The 23,785-nt window shown below is 38.0% G+C and overlaps 1 pseudogene; it reads right to left on the reverse strand.

Annotated features, from left to right (window-relative positions):
- Positions 1 to 7,616: 7,616 nt before the first annotated feature.
- Positions 7,617 to 8,303, reverse strand: LOC149256415 (dihydropyrimidine dehydrogenase (NADP(+)), chloroplastic pseudogene; annotated as a pseudogene).
- Positions 8,304 to 23,785: the final 15,482 nt, after the last annotated feature.

The following is a 23,785-nucleotide window of genomic DNA, read 5'->3' on the forward strand; positions in this document are numbered from 1 at the left end:
ACAGTGATTTATTGGTCTATTGTGCTGATGATGTACTTTCAGTGTTCCCCTTCTTGACTTGAGGTTCCTTTGGGACTTGAGTTGTAACCGGTTCTTTATGTAGAATTGGTTGCGAAATATTTAGTATGTCGAGGGGGATATTTTCCAACCTGTTGTTCCTGTATTCTTTGAATTTCTCCAAATCTACTGGGCTCAGACGAGCTTTGACTAATCTCTCTACTTGTTGATAATCTGCAGTTGTCTCGAAAAGGTCATCGAAGTCATCTGGTTCATGTTGGAATTGCCTCACTTTGACCTGCGCTGTGACATTTTGAGCTTTCTTGTCTGGGTCGTATTGCTTAGGTCGAACAGTGGGAAATTTCATGCATATAATTTTCTCAATTTCAAGCGTTGCATGCCTGAAATTCTCCAGAGTAAAAACTCCACAGTGAATAGGAAAAGGTGGCCAAACAGATTTCTTGGCTTCCTTAAGAGATTTGGTCAATCCATTGCCCACAGTCTGATATGCTACTTCTCTAGCCAAAAGTTTGTCTGGTACATAGAGAGGGAGGACATGTGGGGTAGCTAGGCTTCCATAGGTCCTGGAATAAGTGGAACATTTTTCCCCAAACCATTTGCCTATGGCCGTGAGGTCATCTAGAGATTCCCTAGAAAATCTAGGAGGTTTTTCATCAAAGATGGTTTGGTACAATGGTAGCATTACCCCATGGCAGATTTTATAAAAATGGGTTTGATAGTTGCTTTCCCATAGGATATTATGGTATATATGGATGTGGGTAGTGTCTTCTAAAGTGTCTTATGTGTCTTATTTATTATTAACACGATTCTGTAGCTACGGAATTAACCCGATTCTGCAGTTGTTACATGATTCCATAGTTATCTCCATGGTTTGCTAGATTCCAGCACGTTAACCAAGCAAAGAATCACATGGGAAAATGGGGATTGATATCATCAAGGATCTCCTCCTATTCATATGAGCCAAATCATCAAGTAAATTTCCCATTGGCACAGTCAAAGAAGCAGGTCAACATGTGGATAAACAGATCAGTGAGAGTTCAAATAGATCACAACTCTCTGATTTGCTTTCCAAATAGCAAATCGTCAAGAAATGTTAAATTCTTCGTTATAATATTAGCATTTAGATTAGGATTGTTTTAAGTTTTTAAGGCATGAAATTCTCAATCTGTTGAGCACAAATGTTATATATATAACTCTGTAAACAGAAAGCAAGAAACACGCAGACATATATGTAATCTTTAATTGACAGTTTGAAGTTTCATAACTCTGTTCCTTTTTAATTGAAGAAGCATTCTCATCGATATCATGCGTAGTTAGTTGTTGAATTAAAATCTTAAAACCTGTTGTTTTGTGGAGGGCCCCTGCAGACAGTCAAGGTTCATTCTTTTATCATTCAGTTTAGCTCATTTTGTGTTTGTTATTTCCAGAATTGCATTATCATAGTTTCAATTTCTTTATAATTACTTGTTTACAACCTTTCATTTGTTGTCTGTCAATTCCGAATCATATGTATGCTTTCTAAAATAGGATTATGTACATAATCATCTTCTTTTCATAAGAAAATATGTTTGTTTAGATCACATTCTTTCTACTTTTGTTTCTATTATTTCAAGTAAGACTGTTAATTGCAGTGCATAGATCATAACATAGATTTCTTTATAAATTTTATTCTTGAATATAAGTGATTCTTTGTAGAGTAGGAAACAATTGTGTTTCTAGAACATAAGTAGTTTAGGCAGTTCTGTTTTTATCACCTTGCATAGTAAATCTTTTGAAACTAACAATAGTCAATTAAATAGGATCATGATAGCTATTCTTACTTTCCTTCTTTTTTTTTAAGATTTGAGTGTAGGAATTTAATTTTAAATCTTCTGTTTTCATTAGGAACATAGGAATAAAGAAAATCCTTAAAACAAGCATGATTGTTGAGGCAAATTAATTACCTATCATTTAATTGTCAACCATGGGGGTTTCGTAAAACTTGTGAAGTGTGCGTGCACTATATATGCTAGAAATTAACTTTCAATTTAGATTAATCTAACTACAAAATCAAATAATTTCTCAATTTAAAGAAACTAAAAAAAGAAGAAGCAGAAAACAAGTCTTTGATTCAAGATGCAGTAAGCGAAGGAAGAGGCTCCCAACTTAGGAGGTCCTGGTTGTCCTTCCCCATAGTACTACCCTCAAGAAGAGAAACTAAAGAGCAACAGTTTGTGATGTGTAGAAAGAAAGAGAAGAGGCTCCTAACTTAGGAGGTCCTGGTTGTCCTTCCTCACATTTCTACTCCAACAACATTACCATTGCATCAAATCATAAACTGGAATTCAATAACAATTCAAGAAATGCAAACAGATGATTTTTAGTTGGTGATTCATAATTTGATAGAAAGAGAATTTAACTTAAATCCTTGGTTGTCATTTCGTACAAAAATTGGATTTTAAACCAAAATCAAACCACTCATTTCAGAAATGAAATTCTAATGGTAACAAGGAATTAATTCAAATCTATGAAACTCAAAAGCAACACAATCTTAATGACACAAATGAAATGAAAACAATGCGATACATCTCACACATATTAAGTGGCCAATACAAAATCATGAGAGATGGAAAGTTGAGAGGCTCCAAATGCAAGCATAACCAAATCAAAGTGAACATCACTCATGAGCATGGTGCCAAATCCAAATTCTATATTCAAAAAATGAGCATTTCCCAAACTTTACACATGCCTTTTGAAAGGAGAAGGCTCTCCTATTTATACAAGACCATAAGAAGCTAACCCATTAATGGAGATCCATTATTCTTTCCCTAGATCCATAACAATATCATATAGTTACAGCCCAAATAGCTAATGATGAGACACATATCTTCTTTGACCTTTATCCACATATCCTTCCATATCTTGAAGGGAATTCGAATTTGAGCATTGAAGGCCACATAAGGGTGATTTGGAAGCTTCCAAATGACCTACACATGTCATAAAACTCAAGCCACTTTTAGGTATTAGCAAGTATATGTCATTTTTATAATTTTTAACCATTAATTCACTTATAATACTAGAAATCATTAACTTTTGGAAAACACAAATGTAACCCCATATGATCATGACAATGGAGGCTAATGAAAGGTTATATGGTTATGGAGTTGCGACATGTGAGTGAAATGGTGGCGATAAAGGTGAAAGTGGATGACATTTTGAAGGCTCAACATAGCCCCCAACTGAAGTTATTGCATGTCCTCATGCAATCTACTCCATTGATTAATCATGATTTACTTTCGAATGAGCTTGGCTTATATAAATTGTTCTTAGACTTTGCATTTGATAATATTTGACAATTTCATTTCTTTTTGCAAAGTATTCCTTGTCATACATTGAATTGCAACATGTTTGGTTGGTTCTTGTATGACAACCAAATTTTAATTGGTATTGGTTCTTGTGTAACAATACCTTGTTTCTTTTTGTTGCAAAAAATGTTCATTGAACATATTAAGAATGCATCTTTAAATCAACCATATAATATGCTCATCATTTAGTCACTATTGGCAAATCATATAACTTTTGAACCATAATGCAATCATAATTGATTAGGACAAGTATGTTAGGATGAAATGAAGTGAAATGGAATGAAGTGATATGAAGAATGATCATAAATGGAGGTCCCTTTCCTCCCGAACTAAAGGTGTTTTCAGTTGTTTTTTTTCAAATGAGAAAGGAAATATGAAGTATTTTCCAAAAATTATAATTTCAATATTCAAGGAATTCTATGATTAAAAACTAGAAAAGAACAGACCTTTACTTACCTAAGAAGTGGACAAACTATGCATATGTAGAGAAGTTGTGGTTGTTATTGGATTATGGAATAGAATGTAGAATTTCATCTGCTTCTTGGTTGCATAAATGGTGGATGAGGTCGTGAAAGTGGATTCTTTATTTCTACTGCTAAATCTATTGTATTGGCTACAAAATGTTGAAGCGATATAGTCGTCACCTGCTACAAAACACGATGGTACAATTCTAGTCATGCGAATAAATGTGTTTTTGTCGAGCATGAAGATAAGTCATTGGATTAACGGCCATTAATGATTGTCATTAACCAATGCGAGGCAAACTCATCATTAATGTCAACGAGTTCCAAGGTACCTAAGTACATCTTGCGAAGTGCGAATAGATGAGTTGATGTCGAGCCACTTGAAAGATCCAACGATCAAGGGACATTGATGTATTCCCATGATTGTCAGCGAGAGAACTTGTCATTAATGCATACAAGCCTCCAGGTACTAATAAGGACTCTAGCCTTGAACCTAGATAATGTGTTGATGTCGATAAGCCAAGACTTGTTAGGAGGGAGGAATTAATGAATCCCCCATCATCTAATGTGAGTATGAAATAATGATTTTGAAGGACCATAGATGGAAAAATTGCATTGAGCAGGATTTATTTAATGGAAAGGAAAATGACAAGAGGGTAAACAAGTGAATGGAAAGAAAAAGGAAAAATCAGCATGTAAGCGAGCTAAATGTTTTTATTAATGGGTTAATGAAAATGAATGGAAATTATAAAAAATGTGAATGGAAATTGTAAAGGAAACATGCGACACTTGCAAGGAAAATGGTGACAATGATGTTTAGCGAAAATGCTTGAATAGTTTGTGAGTTTGGAGAGGGAAAAAAATGATGGCATTTATGGATAATATAAATGGATTTAAGTGGTTCATGTTTCTTGAAATTGGTCGTAGAAACCAATCATGCATAAATTGGCTTCCTTCAATTCTCTGATTGTCATGAAACCTGAAAACAAGCATGGCACTAATATTGCAATAAAACGTAAGTGTGTTCAAGGAGAAATGATCAATTTCTCTCGGTACATACGCAAAAAAATTGCATAATTGATGCTAGTAAAACAGGTTCATGACGTGTCTTTGTTTCAAATTATCATGGTTAGTCCAATTTCACAATTGCGATAATAAATCCAATTTCTAAAAAAAATGACAATATGCACAATTTCCTCAATTTATGTTTGAACCATAGCATTTCATAAAGATAAAGAAATATTATTTTTCGAATGCTTAATGATTCCTACATAACTATCTTCGGTCAAAAATTCATCAATCAACCCTGCAGATAAAGCACCCCTTATAGTTCTTCTTCTTCCCTGCATCATGCTTGAAAACATAACATTAGACAAAACCAATGATAAATGTTGACCTTGAAAAGTGCTTGCTTTTGTAGCCCTTCTTGTTGTCATACGTGTATGAAACATACTTAAAATAACTAAAGATAGTGATGTTGATGATGATGATAAATTTCTCAATAGGTGCACCCTCCAGCTGCTAAAATTAGCACAAGATAGCTCTGAAGATGGAAGCAAAGGATAGTTCTGACAGCAGGCTATTCTTTAGGTCTGACATATATGAATCTACTCAAAAAGCATGCCCATAATAGCTCCCACAGCCAACATGAATTTTGTTGAGAAGTGTGCCTTATTTATTGTCAGTAACTCCTTCAAATCTACTCTCAAATTTGTGCCCTCACTTGCCAATAATAATTGATAGACATGACAAATATTCCCCATATGGAGCATCCAAGCTCTTTTGGAGGTAACACAACTTTTGCACAAATCCAACATGAAAATAGACCCTTAAATGGTGTGCCTCGTTTGCTTCCAAACAACTCTAAAGTGGTGCACCCTCCTTGTTAAACATAGAACCCATGCATGTGGGGATAAAGCAGTGCAACTTTCCAGTCCAGATCGGCATGAGCAGGGCCTAAAAACAACACTGAAAGAGGTGCCTTTCTTGATCTGAAAATAAATCATAGAACCCTTAACTAGATGCTGAGAAGAAATCACGAATTATCCATAAAAGGTGCTCTTTCCATCTACATTGATACTTATTATTCCTCAAAATATTATGTTGGCACTATGAATACATTTTCAAATTGAGTGCCCATCCTAAGTGCTTAAACAAATCCAAAACAAAAATTATGAAAAGTGCTTGTTTTTATACCTACATCCAGTATTTTAGGATCCTTCAAATTATTGCATTTGGCATGCCTAATTAGGTTTCCTAAGATGGATAGGGTATATTTCATGGTTCTCCATACTACATTTTTCATGTAGGCTCTTCCTTTATATCACAAACACAGATATAAAGATAGACTGTGAGATTTTTGTTGATCGCTTCAGTAGTTTGTTGAAATTTACTGCTGGGAAAAGGTTGTTTGTAGCCTTTAGGAGCGATGCAATATTTTCTTGTCTTGAGTTGTTGATATCACCATCCAAAAAATCCACATTTCGAGCTAGAGGACAAAATTTTAGGTTTGAGATAACCCGGCGCAAATCAACTTTCCTTTGTAACCTTCAACATTTGCAAACCATTCCTTTTCCCATGGTAATATCTGATGGTAGAATCTTCAATCTATAAGTGGACTGCTAATATGGCGAGAGATTAAGCTATTGTGTACTACCTTTGTGCTTCTGCATGAAAGATTAGCTCAAATGCCATGAACTTTGAGGTTTACATATAACCATGCAAAAATGTCTTTCGAGGTCACCAACACTCTTCTAATTTGTTCTTTCTCAGATATAGAAAGTGCCACATTGATTTCAAATGCATTTCCATATTCTATCTCCATAGATTCTACCTCCAAAACAGAAGAAAGTTGACTACATACTTTGGAATCGACGAGCGCAGATGCCGCAGAGGGCCTGGTTCCTCGATTGATTTTCTTGCAAATTATTCTATACAGCGTTGATCCAATCTTCCACACAATGATATGCGTTGGTTATATGACTAGTTCAAAACAAATAAACTCTCAAGAAAAATAGTTGTATCTACTTCAATTTAAGTTTTCCATCACAGAGACAATGTGCTCTCTATATGCTCTGATACCACTTGTTGAAACGATCTGGAATATATGAATAGTAAACAGAGTCAGAGTTTAGTTCAACCTGGAATAGATGCACAATAAACAGAGTCAGAGTTCGGTCCTTTCTCCAAGACACTGGCAGGACTAGAATCCTTATGGGTGTCGAGCCTGCAAGAAAACAATCACAGAACCTACAATATATGTATATATCTAACAGAACTTGAAAACACAGATCAAGAATCAGTAAAATGATCACACTTGCCACGTTGTGACTGGGCAACACTGAATCATGCATCTTGCCACATGTATGGATAGGCGAGCGCATTAGCACACTGATAGCAGTAATTTGGTGCGTAGAAGTCTACCTCTCTGCCAGAACTTTCCCTTCAAGATTCTAGATATCTTTTTATTTTCCATAGGCTTAGTTATTTGTATGAATTCAGAAACTGTGACATATGGACTGCACAATTCAGGAGAAATTTGCACCTACAGGCCAGATCTAGTTGAATTCTGCTTAAATATTTTCTAAATAGAGTTGTTGGATCTTTCGTGTCCACTGTCAAGCATGGATGAGGATGAGTGGGAGTCTGCACGAGTAAGTCCGACTTCTAGTAAACTCATAGCCATTTGGATCACCCCGAGTGCATGAAGAATATAAATGCAAACATGACCATCTGGATAATCATTTGGATGCGTGGTGTGATTGCCTTTGGCATCAACCAGACACACACACTATCCAACAGGTGCTCTTTTGATTCTCAATTGTGGAAGATTTACCCCCAGTGCAGACTTCAATGTTTGCTCAAGCAGTGTAAACTCAGCAGCATGACCTCCATTTTCAACTCCTCCTATGCTAGAAAGTGATAATGTTGGATCAGGAAACTCAGACTTCATCACCTGTGCAATAGACATTACTTTTTCAAGAGAAACTGGATGCACAACTTTTGAAGAATATCCACCCGGGGTTGAATAATCGTCTACACAAGGTTCAGGCTGTAATGTGTCAAGGTTGTTTCCCATTACGCTCATAGCCACAATTCCTTCACTTCCTACCCTCAATGCCACTCTCGCTGGCTCAACAATCTTTGTCATGTTTGGAATCATCTTTTCCCAAACTGGGATTGTTGCATTCTCATTTACCCAACCACAAGCCTCCTCCAATAAAGCACAGACTTTTCCAATTGCAACACCCATCTTGTGCTCAGGCATCCCGTGAGGACAGGAGAAGTTAATCTCAAATGCATCAACTCCAATTTCTTCTACTCATTCTATAAGATCTTGCCAAGCAACTCTATCATACTCCTCCATAATGGAAGCAATGAGAATCCTATCAGGATATTCTTTCTTCAATTATTTGAATTCTTTCAACATGGTCGTAAGTGGACTGTCACTGATAAGTTCAATATTTTTCCCAGCCATAGTTCTTATCGAATAAAATTCTCTAGGAGTTGTATCGTGATGGATGCATGTGATATGAGTCAAATCAAGCTAGGCTATAGAAATGAGTTGTTTCTACAGCTTCGCAAGAACAAATCAAAATGGGAATCATGTGAATCGTTGATGCGTCAAATATGCAGCAAATTAGATCAAATTCAAAGCAAGATTTTTTTTCTTTCTTTTATGATGAATTTTGAATTTCTATTCTAAGCTAACGCATTCAATTTTTTCTTCCAGGTCGCACGAGAGCCTACTTATCAATTTTCGCTGAGTTCTTTTACACATTAAAATCTGGAAATTAGAACATAGTGAAAAGAATTGATTTTGCATTTCTAAATTTCACATTTTCTTTCTTTATAAACATGATTTTTTTTATTGAAAATCTTTCTGTCAGGTTGGCGAATGAGTTGTTCGTACTGCACCACTAAAAAAAGAATGCAGGAAAATAAATAAAATCTGAAAAATTTAAAGTCTTAAAAAAACTTTAAAAAATGCAATCAAACTTGATTTTATTCTCCTATTTTATCCTACTTGAAAGAATTTTTTTTTAAGTGTATGAATATTTCCAATGGAGCCATTTACAGATTAGAATTTCTAAAATGCTCATATCAAAATTTACAAAATATACCTGATTGTGTATGAGGACATGAGAAATTATTTTCATCTTTGGATTCAATGCAAAGATTGGTTGAAGGATGAATGAATGTCGTGACATAGTCACCTGCTGAAACCATTCTTTGATATAGTCCTTGCGCTCCAAAGAATGTTTGCTCTGCATTCTAAATATTTCGTCCATAAATGGTTTAGTATCGAAAATTTTATTTTACAAAAATGGTCAAAATGTATCCAGCTAAATGATTTTTTCATTTACATGTTTTAACTGTGCATCTATGAATGAAAAAGTTGAAAATGAACTTTAGACTGAAATCTGTTTCCTATGCACACTTCCCCGATAGCGACGTCAAAATGTTAAGGCAAATTAATTACCTATCATTTAATTGTCAACCTGGGGGTTTCGTAAAACTTGCGAAGTGTGTGTGCGCTATATATGCTAGAAATTAACTTTCATTTAGATTAATCTAACCACGAAATCAAATAGGTTCTCAATTTACACAAAACTAAAAAAAAAAAGTCTTTGATTCAAGATGCAGTAAGCAAAGGAAGAGGATCCTAACTTAGGAGGTCCTGGTTGTCCTTCCCCACAGTACTGTCCTCAAGAAGAGAAAATAAAGAGCAGCAATTTTTTATGCGTATAAAGAAAGAGAAGAGGCTCCTAAATTAGGAGTTCCTAATTGTCCTTCCTCACAATTCTACTCCAACAACATTACAATTGCATCAAATCATAAACTGGAATTCAAGAAATGCAAACAAATGATTTTTAGTTGTGATTCATAATTTGATAGAAAGAGAATTTAACTTAAATCCTTGGTTGTCCTTTCGTACGCAAATTATATTTTAAACCAAAATCACACCACTCTTTTCAGAAATGAAACTATAATGGTAACAAAGAATTAATTCAAATCTATGAAACTCAAAAGCAACACAATCTTAACTACAAAAATGAAATGAAAACAATGCTCAAATGAAAAGAATATGATACATCTCACACATATTAGGTGGCCAATCCAAAAGCTTGAGAGATGGAAAGTTGAGAGGCTCCAAATGCAAGAATAACCAAATCAAAGTGAACGTCACTCATGATCATGGTGCCAAATCCAAATTCTATATTCAAAACATGGACATTTCCCAAACTTTACACATGCCTTTTGAAAGGAGAAGGCTCTCCTATTTATACAAGAACATAAGAAGCTACCACATTAATGGAGATCCATGATTCTATCCCTAGATCCGTAAAAATATCATACAGTTACAACACAAATAGTTAATGATGAGACACATATCTTCTTTGACCTTTATCCACATCTCCTTCCATATCTTGAAGGGAATTCGAATTTGAGCATTGGAGGCCACATAAGGGTGATTTGGAAGCTTCCAAATGACCTACACATGTCATGAAACTCAAGCCACTTTTAGGTATTAGCAAGTATATGTCATTTTTCTAATGTTAACCATTAATTCACTTATAATGTTAGAAATCAATAACTTTTGGAAAACACAAATGTAACCCCATATGATCATGACAATGGAGGCTAATGAAAGGTTAAATGGTTACGGAGTTGCGACATGTGAGTGAAATGGTGGCGATAAAGGTGAAATTGGATGACATTTTGAAGGCTCAACACACCCCCCAATTGAATTTATTGCATGTCCTCATGCAATCTACTGCATTGCTTAATAATGACTTGCTTTTGAATGAGCTTGGTTTATATCAATTGTTCTTAGACTTTACATTTTATAATATTTGACAATTTCATTTCTTTTTGCAAAGTATTCCTTGTCGTACATTGAATTGCAACATGTTTGGTTGGTTCTTGTGTGACAACCAAATTTTCATTGGTATTAGTTCTTGTGTATCAATACCTTGTTTCTTTTTGTTGCAGCAAAGGTTCATTAAACATATTAAGAATGCATCTTTAAATCAACCATATAATATGTTCATCATTTAGTCATTATTTGCAAATCATATAAATTTTGAACCATAATGCAATCATAATTGATTAGGACAAGTATGTTAGGATGAAATGAATTGAAATGGAATGAAGTGATATGAAGAGTGATCATAAATGGATGTCCCTTTCCTTCCCAACTAAAGGTGTTTTCGGTTTTTTTTTCAAATGAGAAAGGAAATATGGTGAAGTATTTTCCAAAATTTATAATTTCAGTATTCAAGGAATTCTATGATTAAAAACTAGAAAATAACATACCTTTACTTACCTAAGAAGTGGGCACATTGTGCATATGTAGAGAAGTTATGGCTGTTGCTGGATTATGGAATAGAATGTAGTATTTCATCTGCTTCTTGTTTGCATAAATGGTGGATGAGGTCGTCAAAGTGGATTCTTTATTTCTATTGCTAAATCTACTGTATCTGCTACAAAATGTTGAGACGATATAGTCTTCACCTGCTACAAAACCTGATGGTACAATTCTAATCATGTGAATAAATGTGTTGTTGTCGAGCATGAAGATAAGTCATTGGATTACCAACCATTAATTAATTTTGTTAACCAATGTGAGACAAACTCATCATTAATGTCAACAAGTGCCAAGGTACCTGAGTACATATTGCGAAGTGCGAATAGATGATCTGATGTCTTGCAAGATCCAACGATCAAGGGACATTGATGTGTTCCCATAATTGTCAGCGAGAGAACTTGTCATTAATGCATACAAGCCTCAAGGTACTAATAAGGACTCTAGCCTTGAACCTAGATAATGTGCTGATGTCGATAGGCCAAGACTTGTTAGAAGGGATGCATTAATGAATCCCCATCATCTAACGCGGGTATGAAATCATGATTTTGAAAGACCATAGATGGAAAATTTGCATCAAGCGGGATTTATTTAATGAAAAGGAAAATGACAAGATGGTAAAGAAGTGAATGGAAAGCCAAAGGACAAATCAGCATGTAAGTGAGTTGAATGTTTTTATTAATGGGTTAATGAAAATGAATGGAAATTATGGAAAATGTGAATGGAAAATGTAAAGGAAACATGTGACACTGTAGGAATTTACAGGGTAAGTTCCTCAGACAGAACACCAAAGGACATCGCTCACAAACATATAACAGATCAATACACCAGTATTCTTGACATGGTTAAAACCCTCAAAGAGGGAAACAGTCCACAGCCTGAGCCAACGCAGCCACTTCAGGCAATTTATTAATAAAACAATGAAAATTTACATAAGATTCTCTCATGAAAAATTACCCTACAAATGACCCTCCATGCTCTTTAAATAGAGATCATGGACCAATCGGGTGTTAAGCCACGGATCAAGTGTCGGTAATACCGAGGAGAGAATAAACCGTCGAATCACTACATATCGTGACCGTTGGATTGTAAGTTACAAAAGTACATAGTAAAGAAACACACTTTACCTAACTCTACACTAGACCAAGCTATACTTAACTATTTCCTATGTGTCAGAATATCCTAACATCCCCCCTTAAGAACAACTTGGGATAGGATTGAAGGATGTACAAATATGACACAATAGGAGAAGGAAGGAGGCATTAGAGCCTATCCCACCTAGTGACAACTTCCTGAACTCCAACCATAAATCGAAGTCTAGTAAACTTCGCCTCTGTGAGAGCCTTTGTAAAGATGTTTGCAACTTGATCATTTGTTGAACAATATTGCACTTCAAGAACATGGTCATGAATGACCTTTCTGATGAAGTGCATGTGCAGTTCAATGTGTTTGCTGCATTGATGTTGGACTGGATCTTTGCATAGTTGAATGGCACTTTTATTATCACGCCAAAGTGTAGTCGGATGCTACTGCTGAAAGCCAAACTCTTACAGGATCTGACAAAGCCACAGGGCTTCCTTACCAAAGAAATGGCACTTTGTTTCTTACAAGCCCATGTAATAGGTCCTGAACCAAGAGTGAACACATAACCTGCAGTAGAATTCCAATCATCAGGGTCACCAGCCCAATCGGAATCAGTGAAACCAACCAATAGAGGAGATGCTTCTGCACTGTAATGAATCCCAAACTGAACTGTACCTCGAACATAATGAAGTATTCTTTTAGCTGCTTTCCAATGACTTTCATGTGGGTTTTGCATAATACGAGCAATAAGGCCAACAACAAAGGAAATGTCAGGACGAGTATGGGTCAGATACAAAAGTTTTCCTACAAGTTGATGGTATAAGGTAGCATCAACTATAGGGGAAGTACAAGTGACTGAAAGTTTGGCTTCAGACTGAAAGGGAGAAGGGGTTGGATTACAATTTTCCATGTGAAAATGGCATAGAATATCACAGGCATACTTGTACTGGGAAAGGGAAATACCTACCTTGGATCGCAAGACTTGAAGACTAAGAAAATAATGCAAGTTTCCTACGTCTTTCATTTCAAACTTCTTTTTAAGGCTGGACTTCACATGGTTTATAAGGTTGGGATCACTACTAGTAAGGATAAGATCATCAACATAAAGAACAAGAATGATAAGAGACTTACCCACTTTCTTGGTGTAGACAGTATTGTCATAATGACACCTAGAAAAGCCAGTTTCTAAAAGAAAGCTATCCATTTTGGCATACCAAGCCCGAGGGGCTTGCTTGAGACCATAAAGGGATTTCTTAAGCTGACATACAAGACTGGAGTTTGTTTGTATAAATCCAGTAGGTTGTTCCATATAGATTTCTTCATGCAAGTCCCCATGCAAGAAGGCATATTTAACATTCATCTGATGGACTTCCCATTTGAAAGAGGTAGCAAGGGAAAGAACAATGCAGATAGAGTTCATTTTGGAAACAGGGGAGAAGGTTTCAGTATAGTCAATGCCTTCAACTTGTGAAAAACCCTTAGCAACAAGACGAGCTTTATGTTTATCAACTTTTCCATTTGGTCCATACTTGGTTCTGTAAACCCATTTGCATCTAACAAGTTTTCGTCCCTTTGGAAGAGGAACAAGATCCCATGTATCATTTTCCAATAATGAACGATATTCTTCATTCATAGATGTGTCCCAATCTAGATGGCCTGAAGCTTCTGCAAAGGTGTCAGGATCATAATTCGCTAAAGCTTGAGCCTGTAAAGAAGAGCCTCTATCAAACTGAGAATGTGTACGTCGTTGATCTGTAGGATCACCAGCAAGAGCACCTGTTGCATCCCAAGTAACACGAACCCATTTTGGAAGCTAAGGAGCTGAAGGAGGATCCTAAGAAGGTGGGGGAGGATTGTCATCCTCGCTGTCATCATCTGAAGAAAAAATATTTTCAGAAGTAGAAGGGATAGAGAGAGGTGGCACATCCACCGAACTAGGCTTGTAGGCTGATATATTTTCAGCAAACTTTACATCTCTTCTAATGATAACATTTTTGGACTTAAGTGGAATATCTATATCCTTTGACATCTTCATAATATCCAACAAAAATACATTTTCCACTCTTAGTTTCTAAAGCTTTATGTTTCTCATCTGGAATATCGGCCCATGCTTCACTTCCAAAAACGCGAAAGTGAATTACATCTGGTTTACCTGAGCTCCATGCTTCTTCTGGAGTGATATTCTTTAAAACCTTAGTAGGAGTGCGATTTACTATGTAATTTGCACGGTTAATTGCTTTTGCCCAAAAATTAAGACTAAGTCCTTTAGATTGAAGCATACAATTAGCCATTTCCTTTAAGGTCCGATTCTTCCTTTCAGCTACACCACTTTGTTGTGGAGTATATGGAACAATATGTTGCATTTGAATTCCATTCTCAATTGATGAATTTGTTGTTAACATATTCTCCACCATTATCAGATCTTAACTTAAGAATTTGATGTGCAGACAAAGGCCTTAAAGGCCAAGAACATGTTAAATACTTCGCTCTTGAGTTTTAAGAAGTATACCCAAGTGCGTCTGGAGAAATCATCAGTGAAAGTTAATAAATACTTGTAGCCAGAGATTGAAACAACAGGAAGTGGACCACATAAATCACTATGCACAAGCTGTAAAGGGGCTGAGGCGTGCCAAGAGGCATGTTTTTCAAAACTATCCCGATGATGTTTTCTGAGTATACATCCGAACAAACACCATCTCTACAAGATACCATTGGAAGACTTGTCACCATATTTTCTTTATATAGATTCTGAAGGGAGTGATAGTTTAAGTGACCAAATCGCTCATGCCAAAGTTTGCTTACTTTTGCAAGGAAAATGGTGACGATGATGTTTAGCGAAAATGCTTGAATAGTTTGTGAGTTTGGAGAGGAAAAAAAATGATCGCATTTATGGATGATAGAAATGGATTTAAGTGGTTCATGTTTCTTGAAATTGGTCGTAGAAAACCAATCATGCATAAATTGGCTTCCTTCAATTCTCCAATTTTCCTAGAACCTGAAAACAAGCATGGCACTAATATTTCAATAAAACGTAAGTGTGTTCAAAGAGAAGTGATCAATTTCTCTCGGTACATACGCAAAAAATTTGCATAATTAATGCTAGTAAAACAGGTTCATGACGTATCTTCGTTTCAAATTATCATGGTTATTCCAATTTCACAATTGCGATAATAAATCAAATTTCTAAAAACAATGACAATATGCATAATTTCCTCAATTTATGTTTGAACCATAGAATTTCATAAAGATAAAAAAAATATTATTTTTTCAATGCTTAATGCTTCCTGGAAACCAATATTCGGTCAAAAATTCATCTATCAACCATGCAGATAAAGCACCCCTTATAGTTCTTCTTCTTTTGTGCATCATGCTTGAAAACATAACATTAAACAAAACCAATGATAAATTTTGACCATGAAAAGTGCTTGTTTTCGTAGCCCTTCTTGTTGGTATATGTGTATGAAACATACTTAAAATAACTGAAGGCATTGTTGTTGATGATGATGATAAATTTCTCAATAGGTGCAACCTCCAGCTACTAAAATTAGCACAAGATAGCTCTGAAGATGGCAGCAAAGGATAGTTCTGGCAACAGTTTATTCTTTAGGTCTGACAGTGATCTAATAATCACCCTTTAAGTGACCTCAGTTGAAGATTTATTAAACAAAAGGTATTACAGACCCATGTGCTGGTGTGTGTGTTCTGTGTTATTGAAACAGCGGATCGATCAGATTGCCAATACATAGAAAAGAAATGGAAAGACAGCAGAGAAATACAGTAAGCAACACAAAGACACAAATAGTTTTTAATAAGGAATTCACCCTATTCTCCAGGGCTACGTCTCCGGTCCAGCTTCAGTGGTAGCCTTGTTTTATTGTGTCTTTCAGCAGAGAAATTACAATGCAGGGACTCAATATGAGTTCTCCTGAAGCAGATTTTGCTTGGCAGGGTGGTTCTTAGATTCCCCAAGCCACTTGGAGTACACAGACTCTTGTTCTTCCTACCAGCTTTGTGACCCTCGGTCTACAGTGGAAAGAGCCAACGGTGATGCTCAATCCGGATAGATTCCTCTATGGGAAGGCTTGATTCTTCAAGCTCTCTGGTGCTCGATGCTACCTGTGGTCAGCTCAGCCCTCTGTCTCCTCTGCTTGGCTTTACTGCTCTCTGTGCTCAGTCCTCCTCTAGGGGTTCATTGTTCACTGTCTCTCTTGGTCGTTGGGACTCTTCGCTCTCCCTCTCTCTGAATCTCTATTCAGTTGTCTTTGTTTATGGCTTTAGCCATTCGACCTCCATGCCTATTCGGTTCCTCTCCCGCCTGCGTCGATTCGCCTGTCCCCTGCGTGCTTGGAGTTCCCTGTTCGGTGTCAGCATAAACGCTCGAGAAGTAGCCACGCGTCTCCATCAAAACAGCACCAGCCTATTCATCGATTCTTTTCTTTCTCCACCGTGGCGATCAACAGATTCCAAATCCCCTTAAATCGCGGCTAATTCCCTGTCGATTCCGCTTCTGTCTATCGGGCGCAATCTTAGCCGTTCGATCTAGGCTCCTCCAGATCCAACGTCATATGCACGTCGAGCGTGATTGACTTGCTCGACTGATAACACGTGATCACGGTGGTTTTTCTCTCACCTCCGCTGCCACGCATTGATCGTTGAGTGTGATCGCTCCTTTTTCTCCAAAACCTCTTACCATTCAAGGGCGCCCCGATCAAACCGTCAGTTTCCAGGTTGTGGGTCCCACCTTCGTACGATGGCACTTTTCGTTTCTCTTCCCACGGTCCTCTGGCTCCCAACGTGACCGAGTGCTTAAGGCTCTACCATTTCAGCCCTGTTCACCCAGCGATGCACGAGTCGAAAATCAACTCCTTTTTCCATTTCGGGGCTCCCAGGGGCTACATCGACCTCCTTCGCAGTCTTCATGGGCCTCAATCAGCACGCTTTGACCGAGGTCCTCGTCGTTCCACGCCAGCTGCCATGGCCACTTGTTCAGGGTGTTTTCGATTGCTGTTTTGGATTCTTCAAGGATTTGTTTTGTCCCGATATAGTCATGGTTCTATGATAGTCGTTTACGGATCCGATTTAGATCACGGCCTCCCAACTGAAAAGATTTTGGACCACCAAAAGTTAGTTTTCTTCAAGCATCGACTAAGTGAGGAAACTGTTGTCTCACTTGTCCAATCTCAATCCACTTCGCACTGCTCAGCTTCGAACCTTTAAGCCCAATTCTGAGGTATTCCACCTGTCCTATCCAGCATTGTATCTTCCTGCAACTCAATAAGATATTCAGGTAGCAGGGCATCAACAGAAGGCAATTGACTCTGCTCTTCAGGGTCCTCAATCATTGAAGGTTCAAACAACCTCAAGCAATCTGTGTTCATGACTGAGTAGATGTGCATGTAAGCTGGCAGATCAAGGCGAAAATCATTTTCACCAATCTTCTCAAGTATCTTGAAGGGTCCATACCTGATATCTTTTAACTTCTTGCCTTCACCTTGCATCCTTTCCTTGCTGATATACAGCCAGACTTGGTCTCCAACTTGAAAACTATGCTCCATCCGATGCTTATCATGCCTAGCCTTGTACTTGGCCTGGATCTTTTCCAGTTGTTCCTGTACTGCCTGGTGGATCTCCTGGATCTGTTCAATGAACCTAGTTGCTTTGTCCACATCATTGTGTCCATCAACCATGGTATCTTTACCAAAGACAAAATCCAAGGGAGACCTTGGTATGAAACCAAAGCAGGTCTCAAAAGGAGATCTCTGGGTAGAAGAGTGTTTGGCTCTATTGTAAGCATGTTGCACATAACACAAGTGTTCATCCCAAAGCTTAGGGTGTTTGCTGCAATATCCTCTCAGTAACTGGATCACTGTCCTGTTAACTACTTCTGTCTGGCCATCTGTTTGTGGATGAAAAGTTGTGCTTTTCTTTAATTTGGTGTCCATTAGTTCCCACAGACTGGACCAAAACTTTCCCACAAATCGGGTGTCTCGATCAGATATAATAGAAGTGGGTAATCCAAAATGAACCCATACATGTTCAAAGAATAATTTTGCAGTTTGTTCAGCTGTAATCTGTTTACTACAGGGTATCAAAATACACATTTTGCTGAACCTATCCACAACAACATATAGATAATCATGACCTTTCCTAGATTTAGGTAGTCCTCCAACAAAATCCATGGAAATGCTTTCCCAAGGGAGAGAAGGAACTGGCAGTGGAGTGTACAAGCCTAGTTTTATGTTGTTGGGCTTGCTTTTAGCACACATAGCACACCCCTTTACATATCTAGAAACTGTCTCACTCATTCTTGGCCAATAGTAGAACCTTTGCAGTTGTGCAATTGTTTTACTTACCCCAAAGTGACTTTATATCATAGAAGTGTGTGCTTCCCTAATTATCTTTGCTCTCTCAGTTTGTGGAATGCAGAGTTTCCCACAATGATATAAGAGTCGGTCCTTCACATGATAGTCCAATTCTTCTACTTTTTTGCCTTGACTCAAAGTTGCATATACATCTTTAAAGTCCATATCCTGAGTATACTGTTCTATGTAGCTTTCATGTAGCACAGAATTATGCTTAAGCATGGTAGATGCATTTATAATGGGTATAGATAACATGTCTGCAACCTTGTTATGTATGCCCTTTTTATATCTGGTGACTAAATGAAACTGTTGTAGAAAACCCATCCATCTATAATGTCTTGATTGTTGCAACTTAGTTTGGGAGTGTAGGTATTGAAGTGGCTGATGATCAGTATGTATTACTATTTCTTTGCCCATTAAGTAATGTTTCCACTTTTTCACACTCTGAACTAATGCATACAATTCTTTATCATAGGTAAGATAGTTGACTACTGAAGGATTAAAAGTCTCAGAATGATAACATATGGGTTTACCGTGCTGTGTCAACACTGCTCCCATGGCATAGTCACTGGCATCAGTTTGGATCTCAAATGGTCTTTGTAGATCTGGTAGTGCTAGTACAGGTGCTGTAATAATTTTTTCTTTCAAGGTGTCAAAGGCTTTCTGTTGTTTGCCTCCCCACTGAAACACCTTGTTCAATCCTGTCAAAGCATGTAAGGGAGCTGCAATTGAGGAAAAATTTGAAATGAACTTCCTCCAATACTGTGCTATTCCTAAGAATCTTCTCACTTCTGTAGCAGACTTAGGTTTAGGCCAGTTTACAATGACTACCACTTTAGAGGGATCTATTTTCAATTCACCTCGCCCTACTATATGACCCAAATAATTTAGAGAGGTTTTGCCAAATTCACATTTGGAGAGTTTAATATAAAGTTTTTCTCTTTTCAAAACATCTAATGTCTGCTTAACATGCTTTAAATGTTCTTCCCACATTTTACTAAAAATCAAAATGTCATCCAGATACACAATAGCAAAATCATCAAGAAAAGGTCTGAGTACATCATTCATTAATCTCATGAAAGTAGCAGGGGCATTGGTCAAGCCAAAAGGCATAACCAGCCATTCATACAATCCCTACTTTGTTTTGAAAGCAGTCTTCCATGCATCTTGCTCTGCAACTCTGACCTAATGGTATCCACTGTGCAAATCCAGCTTGGTGAAATAAACAGCTTCTTTCAATTGATCTAAAAGATCATCGATGCGAGGAAGGGGATAACGATTCTTGATCGTTATTTTATTCATTTCTCGATAATCAACACACATTCTCCACGAGCCATCTTTCTTTCTCACCAAAATGATTGGTGACCCACATGGTGATGTGCTAGGCCTAATGAACCCTTTCTTGAGCAACTCTTGCACCTACTTCTTGATTTCAGCATTCTCTAAAGAAGATAACCTGTACATCCCAATGTTAGGCAAAGGAACATCTTGCTGCAAAATAATATCATGTACTATTCCCTTTTTGGGTGGCAGACCTAGAGGTTCTTGAAACAAGACATCATACTCTGAAACAATCTTTTCTATATCAGCTTGCTGATCAGAATTACAGCCCTCAAATACATTGGTTTTATCAGATTTCTTTTCCTTTACAACCATTAGTAAGAATTGTTTGCATGAATTTATCATTCTTTTCATCTGTCCTGAGTTTATGAGAGTATAATTATTCTTGAGCTTATGAGCTCTTACAAAGTAATCGATTCCATCTTTAACAAGTAGATACTTGTTCTCGGCTCTATAGAAAATAGCCTTTCTATCATACAAGTAAGGACTTCCTAAAACAATTCCACATATATCCAAAGGAATTATATCTAACTCAACCTCATCTACAAATGCTGACCCAAAAGAAAACTTGAGTTTGCACTGTCTAGTCACTTATAGTTGTGCTTTATCATTCAACCATCCTAATGGGTATGGATTCTTATGAGGTGTAGTTGCTAATCCCAATTTCTTTACAATTGCTTCAGAAATCAGATTTACTTGTGAGCCACTATCAAACAAAGTACCAATCTTCTGATTTTTGGAAACAACTAGAATATGGAAAAGTTCATGCCTTTTTCTCTCATGTTCTTCATCAATAACAGATTGAACAGAATTACTAGTAGATGCTTCAGAATTCTTACCTTTTATACCTGTGGCTGCAATGATTTTTTCATCTCCCGAATTTGACCCCAAATATTTCTGAATAGTTGCAGCAATCTTCTTCTTCTTGCCCTCAGACTTCTTAGGTCTCAGCTCTGGATGCAGAATCCAACAGTGCTCATCATCATGCCCCTCCCTTTTATAGTGAGTGCATGAAGCTTTTCCTTTCTGTGCAGTGTTAGCCTTCCTCGCTTTCCACTTCTGCTTTCTTTTCTCCTTGCTCTTGCTTACAGTGAGTTGGGATGGTCCCCCAACTTCTGGATTTCGATTCTTTCCTCTAGCTTCTAGATGAGTAGCTTGTACAGATACCTCATCTATACTAGTGGGATTAAACATGAGGATGGTATGCCTCATGTAGCTGTGTAGACCACCAATGTACTTCAAAAGAGTTTCTGGTGAGTCTAATGAAATACCCAACATCAATGCTCTCTTTCGGAACTCTTGAGTATACCCTTGTACACTTTGCCCTTTCAACTGCCGAAGAGTTTGCCAACTCATCATGGCTTGTTGCATGTAGGCCAATGGATAACTGCTTTTTTATTGCAGTAACAAATTCACTCCAGGCAGAGATGGTCTTACCATGCTTCCTCATATCAGCTTGGGTTCTTCCTTCCCACCAAACCAAGGCAGTGCCCCCTAGGCGAAGGCTTGCCAGCTGAATCTTGCTCTTGTCTGAGTCTATATTTTGTACTCTGCAATACACATCAATTTGTCTAATCCAATTGTCCAACTTTTCAGCGTTTAGCTCTCCATCATATATAGGCAAATCAAATTTAACATCTAACTTAATCAAAGATGCCTTCTTATTATGCACAGGGCTACTAGGAGGCGTAGGGAAGCTTTCTTCTTTCCCCTTTCCTTTGGAGTGGTCATGGGAATGAGATTCATCTTATTCTTTATCTTGCTTAGAGCCTGATGAATCTTCACAGTTATGCTTTCTAAAGTCCCTATACATTTCTTCTACCATAGACTTTATAGCTAGGAAGCTTTCTATGAATTAAGAGTCTGGCCCTATAGAACCTTCTTCTGACATTGTCTTTCGAGGATAGACTCTCCCAATTTTAGGATTAGTTTCCACCAACTCTCCTTCTCCTAATTTGAGCTTTGATCTAGTGAGCATCCACAGCTAAACCAACACAAGCTTGTCCAACCTTACAGCCTAGAGCTCTGATACCACTTGATCTGATAATCACCCTATGAGTGACCTTAGTTGTATTTTTATTGAACAAAAGGTATTACAGACCCATGTGCTGATGTGTGTGTTCTGTGTTATTGAAACAACGGATCGATCAGATTGCCAATATACAGAAAAGAAATGGAAAGACAAAAGAGAAATACAGTAAGCAATTCAAAGACACAAACAGTTTTTAATAAGGAGTTCACCCTATTCTCCAGGGCTACATCTTCGGTCCAGCTTCAGTGGTGGCCTTGTTTTATTGTGTCTTTCAGCAGAGAAATTACAATGCAGGGACTCAATATGAGTTCTCCTGAAGCAGATTTTGCTTGGCAGGGTGGTTCTTAGATTCCCCAAGCCACTTGGAGTACACAGACTCTTGTTCTTCCTACCAGCTCTGTGACCCTCGGTCTACACTGGAAAGAGCCAACGATGATGCTCAATCTGGATAGATTCCTCTATGGGAAGGCTTGATTCTTCAAGCTCTCTGGTGCTCAATGTTGCCTGTGGTCAGCTCGGCCCTCTGTCTCCTTTGCTTGGCTTTACTGCTCTCTATGCTCAGTCCTCCTCTCAGGGTTCACTATTCACTGTCTCTCTTGGTCACTAGGACTCTTCGCTCTCCCTCTCTCTGAATCTCTATTCAGCTATCTCTGTTTATGGCTTTAGCCATTCAACCTCCATGCCTGTTCGGTTCCTCTCCCGCCTGCATCGATTCACCTTTCGCATGCGTGCTTGGAGTTCATTGTTCGGCGTCAGCATGAATTCTCGAGAAGTAGCCACGCGTCTCCATCGGAACAGCGCCAGCCTATTCGTCGATTCATTTCTTTCTCCACTGTGGCAGTCAACGGATTCCAAATCCCCTTAAATCGCGGCTTAATTCCCTGTCGATTCTTCTTCTGTCTATAGGGTGCAATCTCAGTTGTCCGATCTGGGCTCCTCGAGATCCAACGTCATACACACGTCGAGTGTGGTTGACTTGCTCGACTGATAACGCGCGATCACGGCGGTTTTTCTCTCACTTCTGATGCCACGCGTCGATCGCTGAGTGTGATCGCTCCGTTTTCTCCAAAACCTCTTACCGTTCAAGGGCACCCCGATCAAACCGTCGGTTTCCAGGTTGTGGGTCCCACCTTCGTACGATGGCGCTTTTCGTTTCTCCGCCCACAATCCTCTAGCTCCCAACGTGACCGAGTACTTAAGGCTCTACCATTTCAGCCTTGTTCGCCCAGCAATCGCACATCGAAAATCAACTCCTTTTCCCATTCCGGGGCTCCCAGGGGCTACATCAACCTCCTGCGCAGTCTCCATGGGCCTCGGTCAGCGCGCTTTGACCGAGGTCCTTGTCGTTCCGCGCCGGCTGCCATGGCCACTGGTTCAGGGTGTTTTCAATTGCTGTTTTGGATTCTTCAAGGATTTGTTTCGTCCCGATATAGTCATGGTTCTATGGCAGTCGTTCATGGATCCGATTTGGATCAGACATATATGAATCTACTCAAAAAGAATGCCCAGAATAGCTCCCACGGGGCAGCATTAATTTTGTTGAGAAGTGTGCCTTACCTATTGTCAGTAACTCCTTCAAATCTGCTCTCAGATCTGTGCCCTCACCTACTAATAATAACTAATAGACATGGAAAATATTCCCCATATGGAAACTTTGAAAGCTCCCTTAATGAATTCAATTAGAGATGAGTGGATTGATCTTCTCAATCTAATGGGTAAGGGAAACATTTCTCAGTTATCACTAGGAGAAATTTGTGAATTGTGCATACACA

This window comes from Pinus tabuliformis, chromosome 7, assembly GCF_031772625.1.
Source record: "Pinus tabuliformis cultivar Carrire ecotype Pingquan chromosome 7, CPIR1, whole genome shotgun sequence".
Classification (NCBI taxonomy): domain Eukaryota; kingdom Viridiplantae; phylum Streptophyta; class Pinopsida; order Pinales; family Pinaceae; genus Pinus; species Pinus tabuliformis.